The sequence below is a fragment of the Prunus avium genome, chromosome 2 (assembly GCF_965620075.1).
Source record: "Prunus avium chromosome 2, drPruAviu1.hap1.1, whole genome shotgun sequence".
In the NCBI taxonomy this organism is placed as follows: Eukaryota; Viridiplantae; Streptophyta; class Magnoliopsida; order Rosales; family Rosaceae; genus Prunus; species Prunus avium.
In genome coordinates, this window is record NC_142285.1 from 6213950 (window position 1) to 6229759 (window position 15810).

The 15810-nt window shown below is 36.8% G+C and overlaps 1 pseudogene; it reads left to right on the forward strand.

Moving 5' to 3' along the window:
- Positions 1 to 959: 959 nt before the first annotated feature.
- LOC110763964 (uncharacterized) lies at positions 960 to 7701 on the forward strand (annotated as a pseudogene).
- Positions 7702 to 15810: the final 8109 nt, after the last annotated feature.

Here is a 15810-nt window from a genome sequence, read left to right on the forward strand (position 1 = left end):
GACGCCCGCAACGCATAGGCAGTGGCTGGTCCACATGCGCACCTGCTCCACCACAGCTGCTGCCCACTGCCAGCCGTCGCTTGTCACGACGACATCTATTCGGGATTCCCCTAGCTGATCCTCGAAGCAAAGAAGAAGAAAAAGAAATACACAGGCTCGACTTACCTTGGGATGCACGGCGACTCCTCTCTTCGACAAGCAGTACAAATTCTCCAAGATCTCTCTCAAGCTAGAAAGTAGAGAAGTTAAGTTTGCGATGTGAAGAAGAGTGAAGAGAAGCCCTGCATTTACACATGTTCGGCATCCTAGGTCAAGAAAGAATCGCAAGCCCATTCCTACTGGGAACCGAACTCCAAGTGTAAGTCATATACTTCCTCCACTCAGGAGCCCAAATCCAAGAAGGAAGCCCAGTTACAGCTGGACAGCCCAACAGATGATTTACATCTCCTACATGCCACCACACACCATGCAGAAGCTGGGGGGCATTTGTGGGAACCGAATTAATTCGTAACCCTAGGTCAAATAATTCCTTCCATTTGGGGATTATTTGACCTAATTGGGAATTATTCAATTTAATTGGGGATTACCCAATTAAATAGAATGTTACCTAATTAGGTTGAGGATTGATTTGATTCCTACGAATATTCTCAATTAATGGAGGAGTTACCTAATTAAATTAGGTATTGATTTGATTGCTACCCTGATTAGGGATTTGATTTAAATCAAATAAATCAAATCCCTAATTAGTCAAATCTCGCCAAATTGGGGAGGAATAATTCCCTTCCATCTACGGAATTATTCCTCTGAAACCCTAGCCCCCGAGACCTCTATAAAAGGATGGCCACACACAAGGGTTGAGGTACGTCTAAACTCCTACTGAAACTCTGCAGAAATTATCTCTCAAAAACCCTAGCCGCTACTCTCTCTCTCCCTTTTACACAAGGCTCCGGCCATCACTCATGGCTCCGGCCACCCGGTTTTTACCACACATACATATTCCCGCACCCTATTTTAGCTATCGTTTCTCTTCAGATCGATTGAACTGACTTAGGCATCGGAGGGCCTTTGGCCAACACCCCCCGGGTGTGGTCCTCTTATTGCTATTCGTTTTGCATGGAGAAAGAGAGGCGGAAAAGACGAAGGAATCTTTCAACCGAATATTCCCGTGGGAGGAAATTTGCTCCCACATAAGCGAAAGCGGCAATCAAGAACAGATCCTGTACGGGGACATGAGTGCCGTAATTCACTTTTTGTTGCTGCCGATGATACTTCTTTAAGCAAACCACCAGACTTGCAAGTTCAATTGATTGATAAGCGTTCATCAGAACATTACAACAGAAATTCTGCGGTGAGATTTTAGAAAGTTGGAACCTGTTCACTTTTTTTAGTTTGTTTCATAGGGATATATGTTGTATGTCAATCATCTTTATGTAGATAATTTAATAATCCATCCTTCCCTATTTTTCCTCTAATAATTTTGTTCTTGAAAAAAATAATGAAAAGAAAAAGGTTTTAAGGGATTACCAGCTACCACCAAAATGTGCCCTATTCAACCGACCCTTGAAAGCTTATCTAGTTGAGATGAACATTTAGATTTGGTTCTTTAATTTAGGTTTCTATGAAGATCTTCTCTTAGTTGTCTTAAACCTATAATTTATTCTTAAGGTCACTGCTATATTCTGTCTCACCTGCCTCTTTTTCTTGCAGGTATGCCATGTATGTTTTGTGTGCTGTGTTGGGGGAAACCTGAAGCACTGTAGAAAATGCCTTCAGTCGTATAATCTCCAATGCCTAGATAAGCCCCATAAGGAAAAGAAACACATTGAAGTATCTGGCACAAGAAAAATACCAATTAAAACCGTTCCGACAAGTCTTGATGAGGTTCCTTCCCAAAGGGATGCATATGGGAATAAGTCTAGTGGCAAGAAAGTAGGCTCATCTTCAAATTCTAATGCTGGAGCATTGGTTGATGATAATAATGTTGGAGGGAGGTTAGTTTCTCAATTGGTGATGAATTCCGTTGTAATTACTGCTGATTTTGTAAGACAAAAATCATCATCAGCAGCAGCAGCATTTGAAAGAAAAAGCAGCTCTGAATGTGATGGTATCTCGCCAAGATTGAATACATCAAGCTTAGAAGACACTGATTCATTCTCTAGAAATAAGTTAGATAAATTAGGTGGTGATTCAGCTTGCGTGAAACAAGTTGACCACCCCATTGATTACTTTCTGCCGAAGGAATAAAAGAAAAAAGGATATGGATGAGTCTAATATACAAAGGAAATCACTGCCCGTGGAAAATAGCCGCTCATTGATAACCAAATTGAATAATTCTGTTTGCACTAATACCAGTTCTTATGAAGAAACTTCCCCTGAAAACTGCTCAGTAGATCATGACGCAGATTTGAAGCACTCCAGAGAGGTATGTAATATTAAGCCTATCTTTTTTCAATTTGGAAATAATTTGTCTGCCTATGAGCAGAAACACAATCATGTGAAATGAGAAATAGAAAATAAGATTCGACATGGAAAATAGATTCTCATTTACATGTATTCTATAATAATACATATGTATAAAAACAAGGTCAGAATAAAAGGTGCATCATTGTTAGTGCTTAGTTGCCCTCGAGTGGCTGACTGACTCCACTATTATGTGCATTCTTAACCTGATACTTCATTTCTGTATATGTAATTTGTTATCACCGATCTAATTTCTTTGCTACGGATCATTGATTTTACATATGCTGGTGCGGGATCTGCTGCCGCTGGAACTAAAATGTAGGTTCACATTAACTTCAGAACTTATTGGTTTCTTATATTTTAATTGCTTACCTCATTCATCGGGACAGTTTGATGCATGAAGAAGAACAACTTCATGATGAGGAAAAGACAGGCAGTGATGCCTTAAAACAGGCAGGAGAAGTACTTCGCTAGAGTGCTCAAAGTGCAATGGATGTTGAAGTTCTTTGCATGGATCATTTAAGAAAAAGTAGTGATATTAGAGACTTCTCTTTTGAAGCTGCAACTCTATGTAAACCAGGAAAAACCCATGCATTGATAAGAGATGAAGCTCAAGTTTTATCAAGTGCTGATCTTAAAGCAACAGAAACCCCTCCTTTAGGCAGATCACTTCCTTATTTGGACTTGTCTGTTATCCCCACTGGTAGGACTTCATTAATTTCTAGGAATGCATTTGAACCAGTAACATTATCAATTCACATTGTGTCTTAACTTACAATACTTTATCTAAAATAATTCTTACGAGCAGATTCATGTGGCACTGTGGAATGCAATGTTGACTTAAACTTGAGTTCTCAGAAGCAACCTGACCTGGCTGCTCCAAAAGCTATGTGGGACTCCTTGGATTCTACTAGCAGAAATAATGCCACTGTATTGCATGAACCGTCTCCTCCAGAAATGTCAGCTGCGAGAATTGAAAGAGTAGAAATGTTGTGAAAATTGGACAAACACTTTCACTCTCTCCCCTAATGATCTTGTTGTTGATGGACTTTGTGACAAACAAAATAATGGATGAATCACACACACACACTTGAGAAACCAACCAAGCACAAAGCGACACAAGAATTTATAGAGGTTCAGCAATTGCCTACATCCTCTTGGTGATCCCCTTGAGAAATTCACTAATGAAAGAATAAGTTACAACTTTGGTTTACAAAGAAACCACCTTAGAACTCTATTCTCTCCCAAGCTCTCTTTTCTCTCTCACCCCTTGCTCAACACTTTGATACACTTGTGAACACTCTCACAACCGTTGGTGTTTACCCCCTTTGGTGTCTAGACTCTCAAGACTCAACTCAGCTCTCTCTTGAACTGATTGCCCTCTCTCACTTCCTCTCTTGGTGAGATAACCTCCCTTTGAACACAATAGCTCCCAGCTACTTGACAACTTTGAGATTAACCACACACTTGTTGTCTTGCATCTTCTTTTCCTTTTGTAAGCAGACCTTTGGACTTAGTAGAGGACTACAATTACTCCATCACATTCTTGTTTTCAGCTACTCACCCAAACACAAGGTTAGGCAAACCAGAAAACAAGCCATAAAGCATGCACCCTTTGTCCCCTTATCTCCGACCTAGAAAAAACCCTTTGGTACAAGACAACAAACAACATTTAAATGGTGTTCCAGCTTCTAAGGCACGTTGTCAAACTTCCTAGAACCCATAAAACTCTTGGAAGCTCGAGGGATTAGGTAGGGAACCAACACATGTGAAATGCACCTTGAAAAACGCATGGAAAAACGACACAGCACGTCTGGCGACCGGTCGCACGTTCCTGGCGACCGGTCGCATTGCAATCTGTCTGAAAGAGACCGGTCGCTTGCACCTTGCGACCGGTCGCTGGTCACGATTTCCAGCTTCTCCTCCAGACTTCGAATCTGCTTCAAAACGACCGGTCGTAAATACCCAGCGACCGGTCGCCTCCTCCTTCACTTGCATACTAAATGTGAGCCAATTTTACAACAAGAAACTCATGCTTCACGGTTACACAAAGATGCGTTTGAATTTTTAGAAGTTGGTGACAGCTGCAATGATGATGATAAAGTTAGTCCTCTATTTTCCAAGGAAATTACACCAAAAAACCAGTATCTGCAGGTGAGATTTGTAAGTCTTGTTGTTTGAAGTTTTGGGGATGATTTGTGTTGTTAATAATATGTTAACTCGCAATTGTACGGGGCAATTAGTAGTATAGCAAGACAAGTACGAGGTCGTACCCACGAAGACTGAGAAGTTAAAACTAGTTATGTACTTAGATTACCAAATTCAAGAAAGTAGGAGGTTATGTCTAAAACAGAATTTAAAACAAGAGTGGTTGTGATTGTTGAACAAAAGAAGCAAAATGAAATTGCAAACAAAAACAAGTAAACAAATGTAACAAAGAGTGGTTTTAAGAGTTGGAAAACAGATTTTGAGACTAGGGCATTCGAATCACCATAACAATTCAATTCTGGGTTATAAAGATTCAAGTAACAAGTCTAATTCAGATTCAAAGATTGATTCTAGCTAAAGTATGATTAGGCCATGGTGTTTGGTCCTAACCTTGTGTTCCTAATTCCCTAATTTGATCATTTGTTGTCTAACCTAAAATTAAGCATTAGGAACCCATTAAGCATAGAAGAACATTTTAAACAACCAAGTATGTATCTAATCCCTGTTGTCGAATGTCCATACATACTCTTCCTATTCATAGTTCAATTCGAATTAAAGCATGGTGTATACTCTTAATTCAAACCAAGATAGTTAACAAACAAGTTCTAATGGTGATCAATCATTCAAACAAGCATGTTAACTTATAAGCATAATGAATAAGAACATGAATCATGAATCAAACTTGAAACTCCAAACTTATAAACCCAGAATATTCATGTTAGGTTACATCGAAGCCCTAGTTATGGATTTAGCTACTCATAATGGAAAAGAGACTTGAACAGAAATGAGAAAACATAATGAATACAATAAGAGTAGAAAAACCCTTTTTCTGAAGTTCTTGTGGTGTCCAAGGCTTCTCCAAATGCTTCTCCACTTCTAATGCTTCTCCAAGAGCTTCCCCACTTCTAGAAAGATGTATGAAGGATATGGAGGTGATTTGGGATGAGTTTGAGTGAGTGGTGATGGCTAAGGAAGATGAAATTCGTAGGGAAATGGAAGAGAGGTTTGCTGGAGTTGTTTTGGTGATTGTTGGAGTGTTTGGGATTTTGAGAGTGTTTGAGGATGGTTGGAGTGAATTGTGGGGGTTGTGAATCTCAGGATTTGTTGTGTCTTGAATGTGGAATGGATGTGGTATTTATAGGGAGAGGGGAGTGACAAATCTGAATTCAATATGGCTAATGCATACAACACTTGCATTATAAAAGATGAATTGGTTGATGCACTTCACTAATGCATACAACACTTGCATTATAAAATCTGAATTGGTTGATGCACTTCAGCAATAAATCCCACCAGCAGCCCTAGCTCATCTTCATGTCACCATGACCAAGCTTCCAACCAGCTACAATAGCTCATGCCTAGCTCACCATGACCAAGCTTCCAACCAGCTCATCCTGAGGTCAGCATGACCAGCAACTTCAAGGGCTTACAACTTGGGCTAGGCTGAATCAAATGAAGACTTTAAGATGTCCATTGTGAAGTTCAGAATGTGTATGATCCAACCACACAAGTATTGGCCCAATCCAAGCTCGGAGGAGGAAGTTAAGGCCGAAACAAATTGCTAACTCAGTTTGCTCGCTGACAAAATCCATCCTGAGCATGGTTCTGTGTTTGCTAGGTGACGGACTCCAGATTTATCCAATGGGGCTGAATTTGGGATATGTTATAGTACACACCCATTGGAACAACTTTCATGAAGAATGTTGCCTCATCCGAGCTATGTAGGTTGCTGAAACAAAGCTTGCAATATGACCTACGGAACTGGACTGGCAGGGGGCTGTAGCCAAAATGAGTTTGTCTTTAAGCTCTTCTTCTCTTCATCCAAATTAGGCCTTAACATGCATGAATTGCATGAATTATGCTCTCTTGCTCTTTTGGCCTACAAAACACACAAAGGGAGGCAAATAACTCAAAATTATAAGAAACTAAGCAAAAGAAGTAAGTAAATTGGGCATGTATATGTATGAAATTATGAGCTTAACAATTTGTCTGTCAACTAATCTTACTTTACTTTTCATGTTTGGAATTGATTCCAGCTATTTTCAGAAGAAAAAATCAGTGACATTTTTCGGCCAGTGACAACACAGCCTGTGGCGGCGGCTTCTATAGCTTCAGAACAAAGAAGAAATTCTTCAGTTGGGAGGCAAAAATAATCAACCAGAGCAAGAATCTCCTCTGTTACTAGGTTTATCCATATCAGAAAACCCTTTAACTGCAGGATGTGCAACCAATACCTGCTTCAGTGCATTTCCCTTCTTGAACTCTGTCATTGAAACCAGAGAATTTATCTGAGATGCAGCACTCCAATCTTCCTCGAGCCATTTATCATCAGTATTGAGACACAAGCTTATGCATGATAGTGTTGCAAGCCGAGCAAGAGCTTTCAATGAAAGGAGTAGTTTTCATGACAAAATATAAGCCATATTGTACCATGTGGTCTGAAGAGGAGTTGGATTTTCTTTGGATAGGTGTGAGGAGACATGGAAGGGACAATTGGGATGCTATGTTAAGAGATCCAAGATTGCACTTCTCATCATGGAGGGTGGAAGGGACTTAGCTGAGCGGTGGGAAGAGGAAGAGTCAAAACTTTTAAGTGGCATATGTGTTGCTCAATTCAAGTACTCGATAGCACGAGGCAGTTCTTTGGACTACCACTACTTCTTGGGTCCAAAAACAGGAATATGGAAAGAAAATACAGCAGATGAACCCGGATTTTCATTTGGCAATGTTGATGCGTGTAGAGGAGGTAATGCCAGGAGGAGGCCATTATTCCAGCCGGCTTATGTTTGCAATAATGGCAATGAACACCTCCAGAGGCCTATTAGTTACACAAAGAGGACATCTCATTTTCGTTTTCGAAGGGAGAAGTATGACGAAGATGAATTTAGTATTTTAAGTAGAAGTAGGAGTATGGCAAAGGGCAATTTACTATCAACTAATGGCCCCACAACTTGCGTTGGAGCAAAGGGAAACTTGCCCCACTGGCTCAAAGAATGCTTTCCTCTGTATGATCTTTCATGGTTTCACTGGTAGAGTGCATGAATGTTGTTACATCTTTGATTGACTGAGGCTCTTGGAACTTTTCTAGGCATCTTTGAGTGTTCCTCAATCCTTCCAACTCTGTTGATACCTCTTTCATACTAGGCCTCTTTTTCCCATTCAACCTCAAACACCTTGTTGCAAGCTCAGCAATTGCTCCAACATGCTCCATCTCTGCATCTTTAACCACTTGAGGATCCAAAATCTGAACAAGTTGGTTTTCCCTTGTCAGTGAAATGAAAGAAGCAACCAGATTTTCCCCGTCATCTTTAGCAAAAGAAAACGGGGTTTTCTCAGTTAATATTTCTATAAGTGTGACTCCAAAGCTGTAGGTATCACTTTTATCTGTAAATTTACCAGATCGGAAGTACTCTAATCCATGTACCCAAAAGTTCCTTGTACTTCTGTGGTTAAGTGAGTTTTGTCAAGGGGAACTGATTTTGAAGTCCAAAAGTCGGATACTTTAGCACTGTATTTATGGTCTAGAAGAATGTTAGAAGACTTGAAGATGGGGGATTGAAGCTGCAGAGTGCATATATGATAATGCTCCGGCAACTTCACAGGCGATCCTGAAGCGATGTTCCCATGAAAGTGATGGTGTCTCAATGCGCTTCTGCTGGATACGGTATGGCCGTGCGGCTATACTGTATAAATATAAATTTTAAACGTATCGCCGCACTGCTATACTTTATAAATAGAAATTTTAACAGTAGAGCCGTGCAGCTATACACTATAAATAGAAATTTTAATAGTAGAGCCGCACGGCTATACTCTATAAATAGAAATTTTTCCGTACAGCCGGGCAGCTATGCTCCATAAATAGAAATTATAACTGGATAGCCGATCGGCTATACTGTATACATAGAAGTTTAGAGTTATATGTAGAAAATTTTCAAGTAACGCAGCGCGGCTATACCCCTTAAATAGAAATTATAAGAGTATAGCCGTTATAGTCCCTTAATACAATATATTAATAGTATAGCCGCTGTATTGTATAAATAGAAAATGTAAATGTATAGCCGCTCGGCTATATACCCTATAAATAGAAATTTTACAAGTCACGACCCGATCCGAGAATAAAGAATATTCCCGAATCAGGGTGTGTGAATTGAAAGAAATAAATAAAATTCTTTTTATCACAGAACGTCCCTGACATTTGCGAAAACTATTAGATTGCATCCTTAAAGTTTTTTTTGTATCACTCATGATCCCTAACGTTAATATGGGTGCTCTTAAATAGTCTCTTTGTCAAAAAAAACTATTAAATCCAGGGATATAATCGTCAAATCAATCCCTTTTGACCTCTTCACCATACTGTGTCCTTCCATTAACCGAAGAAAATGTAGAGAAAGTCTTGGATGAGGTACGACTTGGCTTGATGCTTGATGGTAGGAATGTGGCACTACATGAGATAGATGGCCTTGTTGTGGTATTAAAACTGCAAGGAGCTTGTGGGTCATGTCCCAACTCAACAATGACACTAAAGATGGGAATTGAGACCTACCTGCGAGATAAGATACCTGAGATTATGGAAGTAGAACAGATTTTGGAGAGAGAGATAGATCTTGGGCTAAACGAGGAAAATGTAGAAAAGGTTAGACAAATCATCATCTCCAACTAAGTAAAATTTATTTAATTAATTTATACATCAGTTCTATGACTTTGTTTTACATTCTAATGTCATAGGATGATTTGAAGCTCAAAAAAGGACCTAATACCCAAAAAACCCAGCTGCTGTTTTGCCCAGAAATTTGAAGATTTTTCGTCACCAAAGGTTTTTAGCAACAGATGTTCATCAGATTTTTCGTGGCTAAACATTTTTTGCGACAATGTCCTTTAGATTTTTCGTCACTAAAACTGTGAGTTGATGAGGCATTGAAGAGGTCAAAAGGGATTGATTTGACGATTATATCCCTGAAATTTAACAGTGACAGAGGGACTATTTAAGAACACCCATATTAACGTTAGGGACCATGAGTGATACAAAAAAACTTTAAGGATGCAATATGATAGTTTCGCAAACATCAGGGACGTTTTGTGATAAAAAGCCTAAATAAAAAGATTGAAAATTTGGTTAAAATACGTTACCATTATATTTATAAAAAAAAATTATAATAATCTTGCAAGTGTACAAGATATAAATAAAAGTTTATCACTCTAAACTAATCCAACTTCTCTGGATTCTGCTTTGTTTTGCCCACTAATTGATTTGAAGAACAAAATAAGTGAGGGATGAGCAAACCACCGCTCAGTGAGTAGATTATGTAAAATGCCAGTCAAGCAATGTCATTTTACACACTCTAGAAAAATATAATAAAAAGATACACAATCCAAATCATATCACATCATTACTTCATATCTTGGTTATCCTTCACAAATTGTTCCTAGTACGTGACCCCTATCGGCCTCACTGCCCTATGTCCTCGTTTGGTACATTTATCCTTTGGATACCCCGTCATTGAAGTTCTCATGTTCCATAAATAATACATACTTCACAAAAACTCCAAATAATATATATTGTGTGAAATATTGCACAAATTAGACATGCTTGACTTGAAAATAGAGATAAGTTTGTAAATAGATTTTCACATTTATCACAAAATAAGAACTTTTATAACATATTACATAACACACTCACCATGATAAGTATGAAATATTGCAAGACAAACACACACGCTCTTCATCTTGTTTCTCTCTCTCTCTCTCTCTCTCTCTCTCTCTCTCTCTCTCTCTCTCTCTCTCTCTCTCTCTCTCTCTCTCTCTCTCTCTATAACTCTACTTCACGGTAAAAATCAACCTTAAAGGATTGGAATGAATGATTGAAGTAAGGAAGCATGATACTTATAGGAGAGGCTATGGATGAACCCAAATAATATTTATATATACAATATTTTAAATCACCAAAAGATAAGATAGAAGTAAGGGAATAATATGACTCATCCCCCTTTGACCAATGATATCACAACACCGCCACCAAAAGATAAGATACAAAGATAAGGAAATAATGTGAGTCATCCACCTTTGGCCAATGTTATCACAACACCACTTGTTACTAGTATGCAAGGTGGCATGGCAATGATGATTTGATTAAAACCAATTCTAAGTCTCTACGCGTGGAAAACAAGAATGGTGTCATCTTTCAACTAAAGGGATAATCTCATAGTAGGCTTAAGATTTAATAATATATAAGTCTTCACAAAAAATATTTAACTAAGAAAAATTCATATTAATAAATAATTAATATGTAGTATGAATAATTATATATATATATATATTTTTATTTTTTTTACAGTTTCTCACATTATAAGGCTAGCCGCTCGGCTATACTCCATAAATAGAAATTAAGGGGTATAGCCGTGCTGCTATACTATGTATTTATTATTATTTTTTTAAAAGACCTTGGTATAGCCGAGTGGGTGTACTATTTATTTTTAAAATTAAATAAAAAAATAGGAACCACCTAATAGCACCTATTCGGAAGATTTTTATTTTTTATTTTTAAATTGTTTAAAAGAATATAGCCATGCGGCTATACAAAGGGCCTTAATTTCTCACTTTACACCCTAAAATCGAAATTTTCTCACTTAACCTTTTGGAACTGAAAAGTTCGGCCAATATATAATATTTTAATATAATTTTATGTGTATAATACTTGAATTTTGTATGTATTATTGAAAATTTTGTAAAAAAAATACATGTATTAAACATTAAAAAATATGTACATACGTGTATTGTACTAAGTCAACTGCTTGTTTTTGGCATTATTTTCCAAATGGTGGGGTTAGTATGTTGTTTTGTAAACTAAATTAAACTTTGTTTTTGTCCACTCACACGTTTTTTGTTTTGCGTCCCCCAGACAGTAGTTGACTGAGTTGAGCAGGAGAGCCGAGTCCTGAGCTTTCGAACCTCGAGCTCTAGTAGGATAAGCCTTGTTCTTTTTCTTTTCGTTAAACTTTGTTATCATTTGTAAACCGAATTCCTTAGATTGCTCTGTTATTGCCCGTGCTAGGGTTTGATTTGTGAGGCCGGAGACATTTGTTGTAAACTGTCTAATTGTATCGGAAGCATACTGCTTGTTGGGTTATTAATTGTGTTTTTAACATGTTGAGAAATTTGGGATTTGTCCATTTTTCAGGGGAGACTTTGTCGAAATTTCGGCAAAAAGTCTCATTTCTTAGTAAGTGGGTCCGGCATCGGTATGATGTAGAAACTATCACGGGATTCATCTCGGATTCCAAGGAATTCGGGGCGGGTCCTGTCACTAACACTACTTCATGGTAGAAATCTACCTTAAAGGATTAGAATGAATGATTGAAGTCAGAAAGCATGATACTTATAGGAGAGGCTACGGATGCACCCAAATAATATATATATATATACAATATTTAAACCACCAAAAAATAAGATAGAAGTAAAGGAATAATATGACTCATCCTCCTTTGGCCAATGATATCACAACACCACTACCAAAAGATAAGATAGAAAGACAAGGAAATAATGTGAGTCATCCACCTTTGGCCAATGATATCACAACACCATTACCAAAAGATAAGATAGAAAGATAAGGAAATAATGTGAGTCATCCACCTTTGGCCAATGATATCACAACACCACTTGTTACTAGCATTCAAGGTGGCATGGCAATGATGATTTGATTAAAACCAATTCTAAGTCTCTACACGTGGAAAACAAGAATGATGTCATCTTTCAACTAAAGGGATAATCTCATAGTAGGCTAAAGATTTAATAAGAAAAAGAATTAATAAATAATTAATATGTAGTATAAATAATTATTATATATATATATATATATATATATATATATATATATAGTTTTTCACATTACAAGTCTAGCCGCTCGGCTATACTCCATAAATAGAAATTAAGGGTACTATTTATTTTTAAAAATTAAATAATAAAAAATAGCAACCACCTAATAGCACCTATTCGGAAGTTTTTTATTTTTTATTTTTAAATTTTTGAAAAGAATATAGCCAGGAGGCTATACAAAGGGTCTTAATTTCTCACTTTACACCCTAAAATCGAAATTTTCTCACTTAACCTGTTGGAATTGAAAAGTTCGGCCACCATATAATATTTTAATATAATTTTATGTGTATAATACTTCAATTTTGTATATATTATTGAAAATTTTGTAAAAAAAACACGTGTATTAAACATGAAAAATATTTACATACGTGTATTGTACTAAGTCTTTAAGATGTGTAAGCAAAACGAAAGTATTATTAAAAAATACGTACGTATATGTATAATACAAGTGTTAAACGGGAAAATGCTAGTTAAAAATCAAAAGGAGACAATAGGGACTTGGATAATGGCCAAATAGTAATGGATTATACTCTAAACTACTCTTATTGATAAAAGAAAATTAGGAAAAGATTTTGGTTTTTTTTAAAAAGGATCCCAGTATATATTTAAATACTCTTTAAAATTTATTTTAATATTTAAAAAGTATAGATATTCGAATACAAATTTGCGCTCAAGAAACCCAAAAATCAATCTTAGGATTTCTGTTTTGGCTCTTTCATTAGTGTAGTGTTCCTTATAGGAATGTAGTTGATCAGATCTTAAGATGCTTAAAGTTAGCACCTGGGAAATGATTAATGTTCTCAAAAAATGGAGATCTTGAAGTTGTTGGATATATAGATGTTGATTGGGCTGGTTCCATTACAAATAGACGCTCTACTTCTGATTACTTTACATTCGTGAGAGGTAACCTAGTCACTTGGAGGACTAAAAAACAAAATGTGGTCTAGTGCAGAAGCAGGGTATCAAGGAATGGCTCAAGGAGTTTGTGAATTATTGTAGATTAGAAGACTCTTGACAGAATTGGGCTTCAAACCAGAAAAGCCAATGGAGTTGCATTGTGACAACAAGTCAACTATCGATATTGATCATAATCCAGTTCAACATGATCGAACCGAACATGTTAAAGTGGATAGACATTTCATCAAAGAAAAAATTGAGAAAAAGATCAACCGCCTACCATTTGTAAAATTAAAAGATTAACTGGTACACGTCTTAACAAAAGCTATTTGTGGAAGAGTATTTTATGACTCACTTACCAAGTTAGGTATCGGTGACATATATGCCCCAACTTGAGGAGGAGTGTTGACGTGAGCATTTCTAATTAATCAAGGAGCTTTATTTCCTTTATTAATTAAGAGATTTACTTTCTTATTTTATATAGTTGACATATCATTGTATAATTAGGAGATATAATCTTAATTGATTACTGTATCTATTTCATTGTAAAGCACCCATGTAAACTCTTATATATCTCCTTATGAAGAAGAATACAATTAACCTAAAGTATTCAAACTATATTCATATTTTAGCACTTCAAAGATGGAGAAAGCTCTATTGGATGATTGGAGCGTCAAATGTTAGGGATAGTGGATTTGAAGTTAGGGATATGTTGTCCTATAGTTGTGATTTAGGCAATTGGCTTTGAGTACATTTTAGGATTTGATGGTAGATTACAAAAATTGGTGGGTTACTATCACCATGCTACGTGGTTGGATTCATAGGATTTTGATGGATTCACTATCACCATGCTTGGACCTTGCTGCATATTTTCATGTGAACTTCTCATAATCAGTATAGCCACACACAATGCATCTTCCCTTAGTCATTCAGTCGTGTGTTTACCAGGAGTGGAACTTTGAATGAAGACATTCATACATTACACCCGATCAATTAAGCCACTTTTCAGATTTCTTTTATAAACCTCTGTTTGGATGAAGGAAATGAAAATGAGATAGAATTCTAAAATAATGGAATTTAGTTTCCATACTCTGTTTGTATGAGGGAAAATAACTCGAATTTTAGCTAAAAGTCGGGAATTTAAGTGAGAAATTGACAATTCCCTTGTTTGGCAACTTCAGCACAGAATTTATTAAATGAAGTGTGGAAAAAATCATAGAAATTGGGGCATCAAATTCCCGAATTTGATTTCCACCAAAATAAGAGTCATTTCACAATTTCCATAGTGTCATTTACAAAATCCGACATACATAAATTCAAACACTGAAATCTTCAATTGCCAGAAATTGAAATGATGGAAATCTAAATTCCGTCATTTTAGAATTCTATATAATTTTCAATTCCTTTATCCAAATGGAGGGTAATTTCAATTTCTGGCTATTGAAGATTTCAATGTTTGGATTTATGTATGTTGAATTTTGTAAATGACAAAATATTGTAAATGTCATTATGGAAATTGTGAAATGACGTATATTTTGGTGAAAATTAAACTCGGGAATTTGATGTCCTAATTTCCACCATTTTTTCCGCGCATCATTTAATAAATTATGTGCTTAAGTTGCCAAACAAAGGAATTGTCAATTTCTCCTCTTAAAATCCTGTCTTTTAGCTAAATTCCGGGTTATTTTCTCTCATTCAAACGAAGGGCATTTCCACTCATTTGCCATGGCAAAAGGCAAGGAGAGGTAAGGGCTGTTACTATTCACATAAATAGTGCATGCCCTTGCAATTTTTTTGTTGGTTTTCCACCAATTGCCATGACAACCCAAGAGTAACCACTATTCATATGAGATATGATGAGAGGAATTTGTATGGACTTTTGGTGCATGAAGTGAAGAATATGGCTAGGAATTTATTTAAAAAAAACTTCTAAAAATTTTGGTTTTTTTTTTTTTTTTTTCCAATTTTTTTGTTATTTAAATTGGCTACTGATGCCACAATAACGTCAACATTAAGTCACCTTGCCTAGGCAACCGCCCAAGCTGATGGAGCCCACTCCTTGCCCGAGCTAGCCTTCACCATTAGATTTCATTTTTAGGGGCTGGGGGGCCTTCTGCCTGTGCTAACCTGCACGGGTGGAAGTGATCTTAGATGGAACTGCTTGACCAAATCACCCCTTTACGTAAGGGGCACATGTTTTAAAAATTAACGGAGGTGAGGCAGATTTAATAGAAATTGACTAGTGTCCTTAAATTGTTGAGAAATTAAAAGTACATGGACAAAAGTCACCAAATTGAAACTACATAGACAAAAGTGGTAAAAGTGGCAAACTAGAGGGACCAAAAGTGATTTCCATTCCTGACTTCCCCACATTTA